Consider the following 17040-nt stretch of genomic DNA (forward strand, 5'->3'; position numbering starts at 1 on the left):
TGGTCGTATATTAGTATGACGTTGGCGTCGTCGTCGTCGTCGTCCGAAGACACATTGGTTTTCACACTCTAACTTTAGTTTAAGTGAATGGATCTCTATGAAATTTTACCATAAGGTTCAATATCACAAAAGGAAGGTGGGGATTGATTTTGGGGGTTATGGTACCAACAGTAAAGGAATTAGGGGCCAAAAATAAGCATTTTTGTAACCTCCAGACATAACTTGTGTGTTAGTGTAGGGATCTCTCTGACATTGTACCACAAGGTTCCATATCACAAAGGGAATGCTGGATTGATGTTGGGGGTAAATTTTAGGAATAAGGGGCCAAAAAGGGGCCAAAAACAAGCATTTTTCAAGTTTCATGACCATTACTTGTGTGTAAGTGTATGGATATCTCTGACATTGTACCACAAGGTTCCATATCACGAAGGGAATGCTGGGATTGATTTGGGGGGTAATTGCCTCCAAATTTTAGGAATTAGGGGCCAAAAAGGCAAAACACAAGCATTTTTCTAGTTTCATGACAATAACTTGTGTGTAAGTGTATGGATCTTTATGAAATTGTACTACAAGGTTCCATATCACAAAGGGAAAGCTGGAAATGAGTTTGGGAGTAATTGCCCAAAATGTTTAGGAATAAGGGGCCAAAAAGGGGCCAAAAATAAGCATTTTTCTAGTTTCTAGACAATAACTTGTGTTCAGGTGTATGGATCTCTCTGAAATTGTACTGCAAGGTACCATACCACAAAGGGAAGGCTGGGATTGATTTTGGGGGTAATTCCTTCAAAATTTGAGGAATAAGGGGCCATAAAGGGGCAAAAAAAACAAGCATTTTTTCTAGTTTCAGGACAATAACTTGTGTGTAAGTGTTTGGATCTTTATGAAACTGTACTGCAAGGTTCCATATCACAAAGGGAAAGCTGGGTTTGAGTTTGGGGGTAATTGCCCTAAACGTTTAGGAATTTGGGGCCAAAAAGGGGCCAAAAACAAGCATTTTTCTAGTTTCCAGACAATAACTTGTGTTCAAGTGTATGGATCTCTCTGAAATTGTACTGCAAGGTACCATACCACAAAGGGAAGGCTGGGTTTGAGTTTGGGGGTGATGAATAATAAGGGGGTTCAAAAAATTAGGGGGGGGGGGTTTCCTTTTTTTTCTTTAAAATTTTCCATTTTAAATTGGTTATTTCTGATTTATATATAAAAGGAAATAATAATGATATAGTTTGAATAGGTAAATTAAAAAATTTTAAGTTCTTAGACCACATTCATTCTGTGTCAGAAACCTATGCTGTGTCAAATATTTAATTACAATCCAAATTCAGTGCTGTATCAGGCTTGAATGTTGTGTCCATACTTGCCCCAACTGTTTAGGGTTCGACCTCTGCGGTAGTATCAAGCTGCGCCCCAGCGGAGCATTTTATTTATAATAAAGAGAATGGGATGTTTATTGCTGATCTTTGATTATTTGTGTTAAAATTAATTCACTTCTTATATAGACTCAGAAGATTGACATATTGTTAAGATGCTTGTCTTTTTAGCTCACTTGGCGTCCCTCGTCTTTTACAAAAATCTTCTCCTCTGAAACTACTGGGCCAAATAAAACCAAACTTGGCCTAAATCAACCTTAGGGTATCTAGTTTAAAATTTTTGAAATTTTCAAGCGCATCAGACAACCCAAAAATTTTTTTTTTTGGGGGGGGGGGGGGATTTTTTTTTCCTCGAAAGAAAATTCTCTTATTTTTTTTGTGTAGGGGGGGGGTCAATTTTTATTTCCTCTAGATTTTAGAAATTGTCAATTTTCCAAAGAAAAAAATTGTGGGTCACAATTTATTTTTGCTAATTCTTTGTATATAGTCTGAAAACAGATTTACTAAGTATTGCGCAACAGCACAGTGTATTGCACAACAGCAAGAAATCTTCAATTGAATATAAATTCAAATCATACAACCGATTTCAAGTTCTTTGGCTACATTTATTCTGTGTCAGAAACCTATAATGTGTCAAATAATTAATTACAATCCAAATTCAGACCTGTATCAAGCTTGAATATTGTGTCCATTTTTGCCCCAACTGTTCCGGGTTGGACCTCTGCAGTCGTATCCAGCAGCGCTCGACGAAGCAGTTTATTGGTTATTATCTTGAATATTATAATAGATAGAGATAAACAGCAAAATTGTTCAGCAAAGTAAGATCTACAAATAAGTCAAAATTACCAAAATTGTCAATTGACCCCATAAAGAGTTATTGCCCTTTGAAGTCAATTTTTAACAATTTTTGGTAAAATTTTGTAATCTTTTACAAAAATCTTTTCCTCTGAAACTACTGAGACAAATTTAACCAAACTTGGCCACAGTCATCATTAGAGTATCTAGTTTAAAAAATGTGTCCGATGACCCCGCCTACCAACCAACATGGCCGACATGGCTAAAAATAGAACATAGGGGTAAAATGCAAGTTTTGTCTATTATTTTTTGAACCGTTATAAATAGAGAAAAACTGAAAGGAGCAAAAATGATCGGAATAATGAGCTCTACCAATTGTCCATATACGTCAAAACTGTTAGACAAATTTTTATAGGAGTTATTGCCCATAAATGACAAATTTTACCATTTTTTTTTTCATTTTTGCCTATTATCATGAAAACTATGATATTTAGAGAGAAACATTTTTTTCCGTTATGCCTTATATGATTTAAATTATAATAGATAAATAAACACTTTAAATCACAAAAATGATCAGCAAGGCAAGATCTATTAAAAAGTCAAATTTTGCCGATATAGTTAGTAGACTGTCACTCTTCATAGGAGTGATTGCTCTTAAATGAGAATTATTTTTACCGTATTTTGTGTTTTGAGCAAAAACTAAAGAAGATAGAGAGAAACTAAACAGACTAAAAGATCAGTAATACAAGTTCAACAAAATAGAGATTTTTGTCATGAAGTCGATTCTCGTCTACAATGTTGGAGAGTGTCCTTTGTTTGATATGCACACAAACCAAGGTGAGCGACACAGGCTCTTTAAAGCCTCTAGTTTTGTAAGACTATGCTTCCCTGTAGATGTCTTTTTGTCAAATTTTTGTTGTTTGTTTGCTGTCTCATTGATATATACCTCACATCTCCATTTATTCCAATTTAAAGTGATTTGACTGTTATCCTAAGGATTTTTGTTTGCCTAAAGGCAGCAGCTAGACTTAGTAGTGCTGTTTCCGACAACAGCCTCAAAATTTTGATAAAATTTTTGATTAAGTCAGTTTAAGGTGAACCACTTGGTAAGTCAATGGTATTTGTTATGCAATTGTAGCAGCATTGGCACATCTCATTTCAATGGAGATAATATGGCAGGCCCCCTAAATCATGGTCTATTGACATTGGAATTTTTGCATAGTTTACATGTAAAAAGTATTGAGGTTTTAATAACAACATTTGCAGTTTTCTATCAAAATTACATACATGCGAGACATTTCTCTGTGTCAACAGTATCATGCATTTGGTTTCCTAAAGTTTTAAGTATTGAGTAATTCAGATGAAGGTTATACCTTCTAAAAGTCATGAAAACTTAAATGAGTACCATTTAATGACTCTGTAGCTCACCAAAATAAATTTAGATTTTTGTTAGTAAAAAAAAAATTGCATAATGGTTATGTCACACAGAAAGGATTTTTAATTGTGCAATTGCAACACATTTTTATACGACCGCAAAAAATTTTGCCGTAGTATATTGGTATGACGTTGGAGTCGTCGTCGTCGTCCGAAGACACATTGGTTTTTGCACAATAACTTTAGTTAAAGTGAATGGATATCTATGAAATTTTACCATAAGGTTCAATACCACAAAAGGAAGGTTGGGCTTGATTTTGGGGGTTATGGTACCAACAGTTAAGGAATTAGGGGCCAAACATAAGCATTTTTGTAACTTCCAGACAATAACTTGTGTGTTAGTGTATGGATCTCTCTGACATTGTACCACAAGGTTCCATATCACAAAGGGAATGCTGGGATTGATTTTGGGGGTAATTGCTGCAAAATTTTAGGAATTATGGGCCAAAAAAAGGCATTTTTCTAGTTTCATGATAATAACTTGTGTGTAAGTGTATGGATCTTTCTAAAATTGTACTACAAGGTTCCATATCACAAAGGGAAAGCTGGAATTGAGTTTGGGGGTAATTGCCCAAAACTATAGGATTAAGGGGCCAAAAGTAAGCATTTTTCTAGTTTCCAGACAATAACTTGTGTTCAAGTAAAATTAAAATTGAGAATGGAAATGGGGAATGTGTCAAAGAGACAACAACCCGACCATAGAGCAGACAACAGCCGAAGGCCACCAATGGGTCTTCAATGCAGCGAGAAACTCCCGCACCCGGAGGCGTCCTTCAGCTGGCCCCTTAACAAATATGTATACTAGTTCAGTGATAATGGACGTCATACTAAACTCCAAATTATACACAAGAAACTAAAATTAAAAATGATACAAGACTAACAAAGGCCAGAGGCTCCTGACTTGGGACAGGCGCAAAAATGCGGCGGGGTTAAACATGTTTTTTGAGATCTCAACCCTCCCCCTATACCTCTAGCCAATGTAGAAAAAAACAAACGTACAACAGTACGCACAGTAAATTCAGTTTAAGAGAAGTCCGAGTCCGATGTCAGAATAGGAAACAAAAGAAAATAAACAAAATGACAATAATACAAAAATAACAACAGACTACTAGCAGTTACTGACATGCCAGCTCCAGACCTCAATTAAACTTATTGAAAGATTATGTCTTCATCATATGAATATCAGGCACAATCCCTCCTGTTAGGGGTTTAGTATTATACCGTCATAAAATATATGAGAAGAACAAAACCCGTGTCATGCCAACAACTGGTTTTAGAATAAATATGTTTAATTCCGATGCAAAGACCCTATAAGTGAATCAATATTAAAGCCAAAATATGCAATCTTTAATGACCTGCAAAATTTGAGGAATTATGGGCCAAAAAAAAGCATTTTTCTTGTTTCATGATAATAACTTTTGTGTAAGTGTATGGATCTCTCTGAAATTGTACTGCAAGGTACCATACCACAAAGGGAAGGCTGGGATGGATTTTGGGGGTAAGGTGGTAATTGCCTCAAAATTTTAGGAATTAGGGGCCAAAAAGGGGCAAAAACAAGCATTTTTCTAGTTTCAGGACAATAACTTGTGTTAGTGTATGGATCTTTATGAAATTGTACTACAAGGTTCCATATCACAAAGGGAATGCTGGGATTGATTTTGGGGGTAATTGCTGCAAAATTTTAGGAATTATGGGCCAAAAAAAGGCATTTTTCTAGTTTCATGATAATAACTTGTGTGTAAGTGTATGGATCTTTCTAAAATTGTACTACAAGGTTCCATATCACAAAGGGAAAGCTGGAATTGAGTTTGGGGGTAATTGCCCAAAACTATAGGATTAAGGGGCCAAAAGTAAGCATTTTTCTAGTTTCCAGACAATAACTTGTGTTCAAGTAAAATTAAAATTGAGAATGGAAATGGGGAATGTGTCAAAGAGACAACAACCCGACCATAGAGCAGACAACAGCCGAAGGCCACCAATGGGTCTTCAATGCAGCGAGAAACTCCCGCACCCGGAGGCGTCCTTCAGCTGGCCCCTTAACAAATATGTATACTAGTTCAGTGATAATGGACGTCATACTAAACTCCAAATTATACACAAGAAACTAAAATTAAAAATGATACAAGACTAACAAAGGCCAGAGGCTCCTGACTTGGGACAGGCGCAAAAATGCGGCGGGGTTAAACATGTTTTTTGAGATCTCAACCCTCCCCCTATACCTCTAGCCAATGTAGAAAAAAACAAACGTACAACAGTACGCACAGTAAATTCAGTTTAAGAGAAGTCCGAGTCCGATGTCAGAATAGGAAACAAAAGAAAATAAACAAAATGACAATAATACAAAAATAACAACAGACTACTAGCAGTTACTGACATGCCAGCTCCAGACCTCAATTAAACTTATTGAAAGATTATGTCTTCATCATATGAATATCAGGCACAATCCCTCCTGTTAGGGGTTTAGTATTATACCGTCATAAAATATATGAGAAGAACAAAACCCGTGTCATGCCAACAACTGGTTTTAGAATAAATATGTTTAATTCCGATGCAAAGACCCTATAAGTGAATCAATATTAAAGCCAAAATATGCAATCTTTAATGACCTGCAAAATTTGAGGAATTATGGGCCAAAAAAAAGCATTTTTCTTGTTTCATGATAATAACTTTTGTGTAAGTGTATGGATCTCTCTGAAATTGTACTGCAAGGTACCATACCACAAAGGGAAGGCTGGGATGGATTTTGGGGGTAAGGTGGTAATTGCCTCAAAATTTTAGGAATTAGGGGCCAAAAAGGGGCAAAAACAAGCATTTTTCTAGTTTCAGGACAATAACTTGTGTTAGTGTATGGATCTTTATGAAATTGTACTACAAGGTTCCATATCACAAAGGGAAAGCTATAATTGAGTTTTGGGGGGTAATTGCCCTAAGCGTTTAGGAATTTAGGGCCAAAAGGGGCCAAAAATAAGCATTTTTCTAGTTTCCAGACAATAACTTGTGTTCAAGTGTATGGATCTCTCTGAAATTGTACTGCAAGGTAACATACCACAAAGGAAAGGCTGGGATGGATTTTGGGGGTACTTGCCTCAAAATTTGAGAATTAGGGGCCAAAAAGGAAAGAAACAAGTATTTTTCTAGTTTCAGGACAATAACTTGTGTGTAAGTGTATGGATCTCTCTGAAATTGTACTGCAAGGTACCATACCACAAAGGGAAGGCTTGGATTGAGTTTGGGGATGATGAATCATAAGGGGTTCAAAAAATTTGGCGGGGGGGATTTTTTTTTCTATTTTAAGACTTTTATGATGTATTTAAATTGGTAATTATGGTTGCAAACTCCATTGGAAATTTGAGATTATGACCATATCTTGAGGGAAAGAATTTTTTTTTTTTGGAAAAAGAGGGGGAGGTGAAATAAAAATTAGGGGGGGGGGGGGAGGGGGGGTAAAAAAGAAATTGTGGGGGCAATTTTTTTTTTCATTTCAGATTTCAGAAATTTAAAAGAAAATTTCTTCAAATATTATTTCTTTTTGCAAAAAAAGGGGGGGGGGGGGGGTAAAAAAAATATTTTTTTTTTTTGGGGGGGGGGGTCAATAGGCAACAGCATAGAGTATTTCAAAAAGCAAAAAAAAAGGGGGGTAAATTTAATTTTTTTTTGGAGGGGGGGTCAATTTCGCAACAGCATAGTGTATTGCACAAAAGTAAAAAATTGAATATAAATTATAATCATATAACCAATTCTGAGTTCTTTGACTACAGTTATTCGGTCTCAGAAACCTATTATGTGTCAAATATTTAATTACAATCCAAATTCAGACCTGTATCAAGCGCGAATATTGTGTCCATTTTTGCCCCAACTGTTCTGGGTTGGACCTCTGCGGTCGTATCCAGCTGTGCTCAGCGAAGCATTTTATTCAAGCATATTTTATGTCACAGAAATAACCGATCCATGAACAAAGGGAAAAACATATTGATAGCCAGACATGTACAGGAATAATTTGTGGTTGTGTTAAACAAGTAAACCAGTTTTAAGTGTCAACAAATCTCCCCATTTTGCTTATCTAGAGCTAAAACACACAAAAAATAAACTGCACAGTACAGCTACCAACAAGATGACAACTAACTTAATCAAGGAAATGGCGCATAATTTGAAAACCAGGTTCTTGTGTTTGCTGTTTCAGGAATACAGGAAGTCAGCTATAATTTTCTCATCACTTGGCGATCGGCATCTTCGTCATTACTTTTACAAAATCTTTTACTAGTGAAACTACTGGGCCAAATTTAACGAAACTTGGCCACAATCATCTTTGGGGTATCTAGTTTAAAAAATGTGTCAGATGACCAGGTGGCCAACCAACATGGCTAAAATTTGAACAAAGGGGTAAAATCCTAGTTTTTACTATTATCTTGAAAACCGCTATACATATAGAAAATCTGAGGGTGTAGAAATGTTCAGAATGTTGAGATCTACATATTGTCTATTTACATCAAAACTGTCAGACAACTTCTTATAAGAGTCACTGCCTTTAAATGACGATTTTTACCATAGAATCAGTGAGCATATCACGCCTGTTGCACTAACTTGAAGGATTGAAGAAATTCCATTCGAGTTTGAACATCGTTAAGCTTCTGTTACCTCTAACTAGATATAGCATTTTTAGTATTTTAGTTACAATTCAAGGTACAGTGAGAAATGCTATTTGACATTAAATTTTTTTAGAATCATATTTACAGATAAGATGCTGATAACGATACCATTACAGTTATATCTAAAAAAGGAAATATTGACAGTTTTTATGAGCTTTTATTAAGGTGAAGTTCTATATACAGTTAGCATATTTAATTTTGAATAAAAAAACAGATGCAAGATATCAAGAGGACATTCAAAACGCATAGGTCAAATAAAAACTGAAAAAATATATGGCAAAAAACGAAAGATTAAGAAAAAACAGCCAAAAGACATACAAGTTCACAAAATACTACTTAGAAAACTAAATAATTAGTTCTAACCAGTAAGTTCATTATCAAAATATCTGCTATTAATGTTCATTAATTTAGCAGAATTTTTAGTTTTCTCTTTCTGATGTTTTTCCATGAAAGAAAATTCTCATAACAGAAAAGAAAACGGTTTGTAAATAGAGGTGCTCAATTAGTTTTCCAATAGTAATTTTGATAATTTGAAATCTTGCCATAACGAACATAAATATAGTCAAACAAGAAATTAAAAGTGTATAAGATATGATTGTCCCTGAGACCACATGACGTGGATGTAAGCTAGCTACTAAAGGTCATCGTACGGCCTTCAACAATGGACAAAACCAATACAGTCTAGTCGGCAATTAAAGTCTTAAGGTCTACATGCCCATCAGACAGTGTTCACCTGACCTTAACCTCATTTCATGGATCAGTTGTCAATGTAAAAATTTCGTGATTAGGTCCGTTTCTTAGATACTATAAGCAGTTGGTTTGATGTAAATAATGACTAAGGTGTACATGTCTGTCTTGCAGGTTTCATCTGACCTTGACCTCATCATCATGGTGGTTCAACGTTTAGTATTTAAGGTGAATATAAATAAGAAGATGTGGTATGAGTGCCAATGAGACAACTATCCATCCAAGTCACAATGTGTAAAAAGTAAACAATTATAGGTCAATAACGGCCTTCAACACGGAGCCTTGGCTCACACCGAACAGCAAGCTATAAAGGGCCCCAAAAAGACTAGTGTAAAACAATTCAAACAGGAAAACCAACGGTCTGATCTATATAAAAAACGAGAAACACTTATGAACCACACCAACAAACAACAACCACTGAACAACAGCTCTTGACTTAGGACAGGTGCATAAAAATGCAGCGGGTTTCTGTTTCTCAGTTACTATAAGCAATATGTCAACTGTATTTGGTGTATGGAATGATTGCAATTTGTACATGTCTGCATGTATTGCAGGGTTTAAGTGACAATGAAATTATTTGCGTGAATTATTGATAATGTTAAGTTATTGATACTTGTATTAACCGATACATTCAATCATGAACCATGACGAGCAATGTTTAAAGTGGGCGATTTTGAAGGATCTACACCATAAGAAGATAGACCAGAAACATTCTGACTGGGTGACACAGCGGTGGGCAGACCTGTTAAGTTTTGAAGGAATTGAACTCCCGGTATATTTTAAGAACATTCCAAGGTTGAAAATAAAAATCCGAGTATATCTATCAACGTGCTTGGTTTAGAAAAGAAAAATATTTCTGAGAATTTCGGACACTGAGAAAAATGGGGCGTGGACTTGATTGTTGATTGAGAAGGAAGGTTTGATACATTACTGTTGAATCAAGTCCCTAACGAGAATGCTACATACCACTAAGAACAACAGAAGATTCTCTATCGACAAAAGGTGCATCAACTACTTTAAAAAAAACATAGCCCAGCTCAAGGAGTATTGTAATAACAAGAAGGCTGATAAAGTAACGATGCTGGATGAAAGGGCCTCCAAAAATTGTGAATATCATGTGAGATCGAAGAAGTGTTCATTCGCAGTGTATACAGATTTTGAGTGTTTAACTGATGAAATGTAGCCGGAAAAAGCAAACCCAGGACAGACGATAGCTGATTGTTAATAGGAATCGTCAAGAAAAAGTTTCAAGACTTTGCCAAAAATATTGAGCAACAGTGTGAAATTCCGGTCGAAATCACAACTTTCGGATTTTTCTATTTCTTAAAATGCTCCAACGATAGGGTGTTCACTAAAGAGTCAGTTTATTACACAATGCAAAAAGAAGGGAAATAGGTGGCCCAGATCTTTGTGAATAAATTTAAACAAGATTTTCGAACCCTGCACCACAAAGATCGTTATCGAATGCCCTTAGAGATGTCGGAGGACAATTTCCAATACTTAATTAGATATAAGAAGATGTGGTATGAGTGCCAATGAGACAACTCTCCACCCTAGTCAAATAAATAGTTAAAGCTGGCAACGATTTGTTGGATCTGTGGGAAAAACATAGAAGATGACAAAGTGAGAGACCACTGTCAATATAATGGGGATTACAGAGATGCAGCTTACAAAAACTACAACTTGAATACAAAGTGCAGTAATTAATATCGGTTATTTTCAACAACTTGACTGGGTATCACTGCCATTTCTTCATTAAGAACATATAACACGTTTCTTTGATCATATCAAGTTAGAACTTAGAATTATTAACTATGATCATATTAAGTTAGAACTTAGAATTATTAACTCTGATCATATCAAGTTAGAACTTAGAATTATTAACTCTGATCATATCAAATAAGACTTACGAAAAAAGCTTTAAGTATAATTATAGAGAAAACCTCTTACCTATACAATTATATATATTACATATATACACATTCATATATATGTCAGAATTAGAGTTTCGGTTTATTTGCTTGGAATTGGTCTTATACCAATGGGATCTATACCTTGACGACTTGTGATGTCTGGAGCCAAGGCCTGAAACAATATTTAATAAAACTTGAAATAGTTTTATGTCTTTATTTCCAAAGAGCGCATGTAAAAGTCTAATTATAATAGCAATTATAATATAAAATGACAAACAATATTCATAAGTATAAATCAATATAATAATGCAAGTATAATGCCAATAGATAATGCAATAGACCTATCATAATTAAATATTTCATAAATATTCTGAAACATGAACATAATGCGTATCGCAATACTCAATGTATGAGCAACATCTCATGTCTTTTGCATAAATATTCTAATCATTCAAATATAAACATGGTAGAGCATTTTAAGGTATTTGGATAAACTTTATTCTAAATACTGAGAATTAAATAAAGGAATAATATAAACATCTTTCTTATGAAACTCCAATTCAAACAATGAGGTTACTTATCAAACCATGAAATCATGTTACGCAATGAAAAATATATAATACTTTGTTGTGGGGAACTAGCTATGGAATATATGCCTTACATGTATACTTGCTAAAAATAAGTTTACTAAATAACGTGTTATTTATAGAAAAATAACAAACCATGTGTTTGCTGACAATAACATGTCATATAAATTGCACATCAAGAAATCATGCCTAAAAAGGCTTTTGAATAATAAGACCTTACACAGGCAAATTTTGTTCACGTGAATTTCACGTGAGTCTCATTTCACGTGAAAGTCACGTAAAATTCACGTGAGTTTCACATGAATTTCACGTGAATTTTTGCTCACGTGAATATCACGTGAATTTTTCATGTGAATTTCACGTGAACAGTTTTCACGTGAAATTCACATGAAATTCACGTGAAACTCACATGATCTGACTTACGTGAATTTAACGTGAACTTGTTAACGTGAAACTCATGTGAAATTCATGTGAATTTCACGTAAACTTTTTTTCACGTGAAATTCACGTGATCTCACTCACATGAAATTCACATGATTTGACTCACGTGAATTTCACATGATTTGACTCAGGTGAATTTCACATGATCTGACTAACGTGAAATTCACGTGAAATTCATTTGATCTGACCAAGGCTAATTTTTTATATAATGTGCTTACGTGGTTGGTTTTGCACAAGATAAAATCACTGTTTAAAATAATTAAGTGTGTGCACTAATTATTGCCATTTTGACATAATCGCCAAAATGTAAAAATAATTATTGAAGAAGAATTAGAATAAGAATATAGATATTTTATTTGTTTGAAATACAAAAATTAACAAATTCTAACAAAATTTCAAAATAAACATTTTAAAAACATACTCAGGAGAACATTTTTACTAGCACTTTAATATAATTTACATTAAAGGGGGACATGTAACCATCAAATGATTAATATTTATCTTTTTATTTCGCATGAATTATCTCCCTTGATAGTGGATTAGATGCAACTACAAAAAGATCAGTGTTGGTTTTGAGTTGTATTTTCTATCACTGTTTATATTTATCTCTAGTAGAGCAATAATGGTAGAATTTGTATCTTTGATTTCAAATTCCTAAGATACTTAGAATATATTGATGGGCTAATATTGATTTATCAGTAATATTTCTATTTTCATTTATCAGTAAACTTAATTTCTTTCACACATTTAAAGTTTCCTTTATTTTTGTACTCTTATAAAATATGGGAGGTAACTCCAGCTTTTGAAATAGATTCCTGTTACTGTAATTAAGATCCTTTACTTTCCATAATTGCAAAGAAAAAAATTGATAATGAATATCACTTCAAAACCTGAGTTATCTCCCTTTTTTGCTGTGTATTAAACTTTTCCTCAAACTTATAAGTCAAGTGCAATTTTGAGCTTTGAACCACACATAAGATTAACAATAGGACATATGAATAAAAATAAGTAAGTGTGCTGAAAAGAATTTTATTGGGCCAAATGTTGTCAATAAATGTTAAATTGAATGTTTATCAAACATGTCAAAGTATACATATTGGAAGTGCAGTATATTTTTAAAACTGCTTTGCTATCAGAAATATGAAAAATGTTTGATTTAATATGATTATACAAAAGCGGTAAATGCTAACTACTCCCTCATCTAAAAAAAAGAAAGAAAAAAGAAAATATCTTCTTTCAGGGATTGTATGTGTATCAACTGGATTGCAATTTATGTGTTGGTACACTTCAAAATATTTTATAAACCTTTTTATAATGATCAAGATTTCTCAACTTTTCCTTTTGAGTTAATGAGTAGTCAGGGTTTGTCAATCAATGGGAAAAAAATTTTAAACTAAATATTAATTTTATAATTTCAGTAGTAACTAGGTAGGGATTTATTTAAATTTTATGTTGTGTTTTTTTTTTACATTCAATGAGTCTATGGGAGTAACATTCTGACTTAACAGTGCTTAATGAAAAATGACAAAAAAATCTTTAGGGTAGGCTATTATTAAGACTAAAAAGTAGGGTAGTTAGGGTAACTACATATATCATCTGCCCCCCCCCCCCTTTTGTGGGAAAAATTTTGGTTGATTATATAGGGAATCACTGAAGCATGACTGGAGCCCCCCCCCCCCCCCCCCCCCATGTTTAAGGTCAGTTAGTGCTCCCACCCTATGAAAAGTTCTAAATCCGCCAATGTATATTTTTATTTGGCTTATTAATAAGTATGTTTTAAGGAGAAAATTAAGGATTGTCTGAAATAATTTGTTAATTTATAGCGAATGGTTGGTTAAATTTACAACTTCGATAGATCTGATATTATTTATTAAAAAAAAAACTACAGTCTTGAAACATGAAAAACCAGGAATTTTACACCTAAAAATGCTGTATAATTTTCAAATATTTTTAATTATCTTTTAAAATTTATAGATAATAAACATATTTTAAGTCCTATATAGTGTCCCAGGCAAATGCATTAATGTGCTATGTATGTTATCGAAAATTATTGATTGACATTAAATTATTACCAGAGGCATTAAACTAATTTAAATAATGTCTCTAATATTATTTAGCTGTAATAAATGTGAGGGTATGATTGCCAATTAGACAGGCTGTTAATTGGATTAAACATATCGATATATTCTTCAACTAAATGAAATAACTTCATTGAAATTCTATCTAACAATATAGTTTATATTATATTAAAATATATCAAACAGTTTTAAGGGTTAAACTTTATGCTCTACTAAAGGGGTGCTCCTATGTAAATGATGCTTGTAAACAAACGAATTTGTTATTTGTTCATTTATATGTCTTACTTAGTCAGGACTTTAAGCAGACCTGAAACTAATACACTCAACAACACAGCACAAACACAAGGATACACACTTTAGTTGAAGTTGTATAACCAACTTTTCCTCACAGGTTATACTTTGAGAATTTACATGCAACTTTAAAAAAACAATTATTTCTGAAAATTGAAAAACATACATGCATGATTGAAATAGATAAAACCATGATAACAAATATTAAAATGTTTATAAGTCCCTTACCAGCAAAGCCAAGGGGACTTTAAGTAATGCTTGAAAATATTGATTTGATATTTATACATTGTATATAGTTTTACCATGACAAATTTACAGATCAAGTTCAATATTTATTCTGTTGAGATGTTTTTCTTTGCATAGCTATGGTCATTGGACTTAGAAAATTCAGGCAAATAATCTGTTTTTCACTTTCTTTGTTTGTTATACTTGGAGATATTGATTTGGTAATTGTCATGAATCCTGATTGTTGTATAGTTTTACCATGACAAGTTGCATATACAATAATGAATTTAGGGCCCAAAAACAAGGATTTTCTGGTATCCATACATTAATTTGAATATAATATAAAAATAAGAAGATGTGGTATAATTGCCAATTAGACAACTCTCCATCCGAGATCAAATGACATAGAAGTAAATAACTACAGGTCACGGTACGGCCTTCAATTATGAGCAAATCCCATACATTTCTAAGGATATCTATGAAATTGAACCTCAAGGTTCATACCAAAAAAAGGAAGGTTGGGATTGATTTTGGAGGGTTATGGCCTTAACCATTCAGGAGTTAGCATGGTAAGGCCAGGGTTTTTTTACACATGAAAAAGTCGAGTCGGTCGGTCGAGAATAAAAAGAAAAAAAATATCTTTCAAGACAGAAAAAATATATTTCACCTTACTAACAAAATGTTTGGTTTGCTATCTTGTCATCGCTTAAATTCTAGTTCCATGAATTATTATTGCTCAGCTGTTATAAACATAAATATACAATATATGTACATTGTCGGAAAATATATAATTTATTTGTATAAGCTTTAGAAACAGGACGAAAATCAGAGCCCTCATGAAATATGAATATTCTTGGGTGAACAAATCTTCATATCTCCCTCTGTCACTGGAAATAAATATATATTGTGTTAAATATAAGTTTAAGTTCCCTATATACTAAACTAAAGATGCTAAAGAGTGTCTCAACATCATGAACTTTGAAATAAACCATAAAAATTTTTGCCAAAAGTATTGAATTATATTACTCCATTTTAACTGAAACTTGATTTTACCATAGTGCCTAAGTTATATGCTAATTAATTATGAGGCTTAATCAATTGCCCTTCTTTCAATGAAAATTACACGTTAAATTGCCCTTTTTTCAATGACATTTACGTGTAAAATTGTCCTTTTTCTGACTAGCACCCTGCCCTTTTCAAATCCTGGCTAGAACACTGAGTTATGCCCCTTTATAAATGGAAAAATTGCAAAATTTTTAGTTTCCGTTCTCTTACTTTAAGTTTGCCTCAACCAAATGTTATGAAACTTATACACAATGCTTATTACCACAAAACACAGATCAAGTTTGAATTTTGGTGGCGTCACTTTAACCGTTCTAGAGTTATGCCCTTTTATAAATGGAAAAATTGCAAAGGGTCAGCGGGAATAAAAAAGCATGAATGGTCAATTTTATTTTTATTCTGCAAATCAGAAAAATAGGGTCAGCGGATCCGTAAACCAACAAATAAAAAAACCCTGGCCTAAGGGCCTAAACAATACTTTTCTAATACACTGTACAAGTTACCTATTTCTTGACCAATTTCAATGAAGTTTAATGCAAAGTCTTGGATTTTTCGGGTACTTTAATATGCTGAATTAAACTTATCTTGTATTTTTGGATCTGTTTTTAATCTTTCAGGGGACTTACTTAAATGAGTGATTTTCTAAATCACTGATTCAAATGACATTGTGTCCACAAATGTTGGAAGTAAGAGTTGTCATTCTTCAATAATCACCAATTTAAGTAGTACATGTACAAATAAATCACTAGACTGAGTGATTTAATTTTATTGTAGCTTTAAATGTATAATACATGGACTAATTATGTTGCTAAAATTACAAGAACCGACATCTGTGTTTATAGCATGTCCAGTCATGTCAAATGATAACCTTGTACTGAATCTGGGATATTGACATGAAAATCACTTGTTTAAGTATCATACCTCCATGACCTCTATTTATTTTAAAAAATCACTTCTCTAAGTATTATTATTTTAATCCCCCCCCCCCTAATTTCAACACCCACGAACAGTAAAATTTTGATGGTGAACAGTAAAATTTTATTATCTGTTAAGAAAGGAAAGTTCATTATTTAAAGCCTTTATTTTAGCATTTTTTCAACAAAAATCAAATTGATAGCTGAATTATTGCATCAAAGGCAAAAACCATGCTATTTAAATAAAGCAAAAGGTTCATTTATTTCAATTTTACTAATAATTAGATATAAACTAAAACTGTATGTTTAAAATGTTGGTAAAACTACAAATTGACAAAATTTCTTATTTGCAACATTTTTATACAACCGCAAACAATTTTTGCAGTCGTATATTGGTATGACGTTGGCGTTGTTGTCGTCCGAAGACACGTTGGTTTTCGCACAATAACTTTAGTTTAAGTGAATGGATCTCTATGAAATTTTACCATAACGTTCAATACTACAAAAGGAAGGTTGGGATTGATTTTGGGGGTTATGGTA

General features: G+C 33.3%; 1 protein-coding gene across 3 annotated transcripts in view; it reads left to right on the forward strand.

Annotated features, from left to right (window-relative positions):
* LOC127699106 (uncharacterized) overlaps positions 1 to 5296 on the forward strand; it is a 197993-nt gene extending 192697 nt beyond the window's left edge. For 2 of the 3 annotated variants that reach the window (XR_007981077.1, XR_007981083.1), the window contains exon 17: positions 899 to 1106. The gene's annotated coding sequence lies outside the window, so the exon portion shown is untranslated. Of the gene's footprint in view, positions 1 to 115; positions 265 to 898; positions 1107 to 5220 lie in introns of those variants that run through there. The other variant, XR_007981082.1, reaches the window with a different exon arrangement.
* The last annotated feature ends 11744 nt before the right edge of the window (positions 5297 to 17040 follow it).

Source organism: Mytilus californianus, unplaced genomic scaffold (genome assembly GCF_021869535.1).
Source record: "Mytilus californianus isolate M0D057914Y unplaced genomic scaffold, xbMytCali1.0.p SCAF_4, whole genome shotgun sequence".
Taxonomy (NCBI): Eukaryota; Metazoa; Mollusca; class Bivalvia; order Mytilida; family Mytilidae; genus Mytilus; species Mytilus californianus.